This window comes from Primulina tabacum, chromosome 17 (assembly GCF_025594145.1).
Source record: "Primulina tabacum isolate GXHZ01 chromosome 17, ASM2559414v2, whole genome shotgun sequence".
In the NCBI taxonomy this organism is placed as follows: Eukaryota; Viridiplantae; Streptophyta; class Magnoliopsida; order Lamiales; family Gesneriaceae; genus Primulina; species Primulina tabacum.
This window is the reverse complement of record NC_134566.1, coordinates 33,976,122-33,978,999: the sequence shown is the minus strand read 5'-3', so window position 1 is coordinate 33,978,999 and position 2,878 is coordinate 33,976,122.

Sequence of the window (2,878 nt, the reverse complement as noted above, 5' to 3'; positions counted from 1 at the left end):
CCTGATTCTGCTCGTTTATTCAGTGATTTACTTGCTCCTGTTTCTTCCTTGCCTCGGGATAAGACGTTTGCAGGTGTTGCAGAAGTCATGGATCAGTATTTTGCTCCGCAGGTTCTTGATGGAGTATCGGGTTTACACTTCCCGGATGAGGTTATGTCTAACTTGGTTGCGCCTTTTAAATTTTCTTTGATTGGTCGCATTACTGGTAATAGGAGGATCACTCCCAATAATGTTATTTTGACTGCTATTTCTCAATTAGAATTTGTGGGCTCGCCTCGAGTTCGCTTTCTTCCTCGGGGGTTCATGGCTCTAATTCTTACTTGTGAGGCGGATTTTCTGAAATTCTCGTCTCTCGGTACTCTATCTTTTGGATCAGTGTCAGTTAAGTTTTCTAAGTGGACTCCGGAATTTAATTTTGCTGAGGAATCGCCTCTTGTACCAGTTTGGGTTAGGATTCCTAATTTACCTCTACATCTTTACTCGAGACGTACTCTCTTTATGGTTACCAAGCTTTTGGGGAATCCAATTGAGATGGATGAGTTTACTGCAGATGGTTCCCGAGGTTCTTTTGCCCGTGTTTGTGTGGAGATTGATGTTTCCAAACCCCGTCCGGATAAGATTTGGGTTGGATGGGGCTCTCATGTTCTTCACTTGGATGTGGTTTATGAACGAGTTCCATTTTACTGTACTGATTGCAAGATGTTGGGTCACTCTTCCCAGCGATGTGCTCGTACTGGTTACAGGGCTTCAGGCGATCTTTCAAAAGCTCAGGGGAAGAGGCCTCAGACTTCTTCGACTACTGCTCCAGGGTCTTCGCATCAGCATCAGGGTGTTCCGCTTGGCTCGGTTCCTTCTAGTGGTCCTGGTTCTAGGAGTGCTGAGCCAGGTTGGACTCAGCAGCGACGTCGGCGTCACCAGGCTTCGAGTCAGGTTACTCCTCAGGCTCCTGTTTCGACTAACCAGTTTGAGGTTCTTCACTCCATTTCAGGTGATTCCTTCCCTGGTGGTGATTCTGGTGTGGGTTCTTCTTCATGCCCTCCGTCCTCTTCTCTTGTTTTAGATGCTAGTCTTGAGGATGTTCCTTTGCTCCCTCAAGTTGTGGTGGCTCCGATGTCTACTCCAGATATCCCTGTGGTTGTTACTTCTGTTATTGTAGGGAAAGCTCAGGGGTATAGTTCTGGGGTGAGCTCTCCTCTGGTTGATGTAGTCCCCGTGGTTCTAGATCCGATGATGGTATCTACTGTTCCGACACAGATGGTTGTGTCTACTGCTTCTGGTTCTCTCGCTCCGTTAGAGATCGACCTTGGGAGTGGGTCTCGGGTGGCTGATTTGACTCCTTCTCCTACTACAGCATGTCAGTCTTTGCCTTTACCAGGACGCACGAGATCTCAGAGGCGACGTTTTTACAGGATTCAAGCGGGTCAGTCGAGTTCCCCTTATGGTCGACCTCCTGATCCCGGTTGAGTTAGTTCTTCCGCATTCTCATTTTGCGGTAGCTGATGGGCGCTCACTGCAGGCTTCTCCTTGCTCATCGTTGTCTTTATTTGCTTTGCTGATATATTCCGGGTGCCCTGTTGGCCTTTGAGTGCATTTTGTAGATGACTTCTGGGTTCCTGTTGTAGTATGTCTGTATTTTGTTATGATGTGACGATTGTTCAGCCTTTTTTGCGGAGGTCTTGGTCTAGTCCCCCTCCCATCAGGCTTTCTTTGTACTGCTCTTTTGTTGTATATAAATAATAATTTCCGAAAAAAAAAAAAAAAAAAAAAAAAAAACCCTTAACCCTAAACCCTAAACCCTAAACCCGAAACCCCAAAACCCGAAACCCAAAACCCAAAACCCTAAACCCTAAACCCTAAACCCTGAACCAAACCTAAACCGCCCCTAAAATTTTTTCTCTAAAGTGAATAGCGACCCAAAATAAGCCAAAAATCGCCCAAAAATCGCCTCCATGTTAACGCCGGTTTCCGGCCGGCCAATGACACCAACAGATGCGCCTCGACGAGACGAGGCTACTGTAAAAATTTCAGGTCAATCGGAGCACCTTTGCTCGGCCAATTCCACGTCTGAATGCTCGAAATCTGCGCATTTTCCGGCGAGCTCGATCGCGCCGGCTAAAGTTCATCGTCCGGCTACGATTCTTGTACCACTAGAATCATCTTCTCAAATCGCACCTTGTGTTCAAATTTCAGGTCAATCGGAGTCCGTTTGGTGCCCCAATTCATCCGGCAAAGTCGCGAATTTACTGTTCACAGAATCGCCGCCTACGGTTTTCTCGATTCCGGCCGCTTCCGATGGTGTTTGTTCGATCGGGGTCCCGATCTGTAATACCCACTCCAAGGCTCTTCATATGGTACCAGCACCGATGTCTATAACGTCTCCGATGGACGGGATTTTCAGATCTACGATGGCTCGGCCCATTTCGACGAAGAATTACTATGAGATACTGCAAGATTTACCCACTGCTTCAGGTCCTGGTGAGACTTCGGGTACCGTTAAACCCCGTCCCCAGAGGTTTAAGTCCCTTCTTAGTAAGCTTGCGGCAGAGCAGAATGCTGCGGTGAGTAGTCTGTCTCACGATGATTTGGATCCGATTATCTCGTCTCAGGCCACGGATATCGTTGAGGTGGCATCTACTTCTGGAGCAGTTGTTACTGCACCTGTGGTTATTACTGTTCCGGTTGTTGAGATTGCCCCTGCTGTTCCGGATCCTGTGGGTGATACTCCTGTTTCTACTGCTCTGCCAGAGTTTGAGATGGGTTCAGTGAGTGAAGGATGTTTATCTCTACCACTTCCGGGCCGTACGCGATCTCAGCAGCGGCGTTATTATAGGCAGAAGGCGGCTCAGGCGAGTTTGCCCTATGGGCGACCTCTTGATCC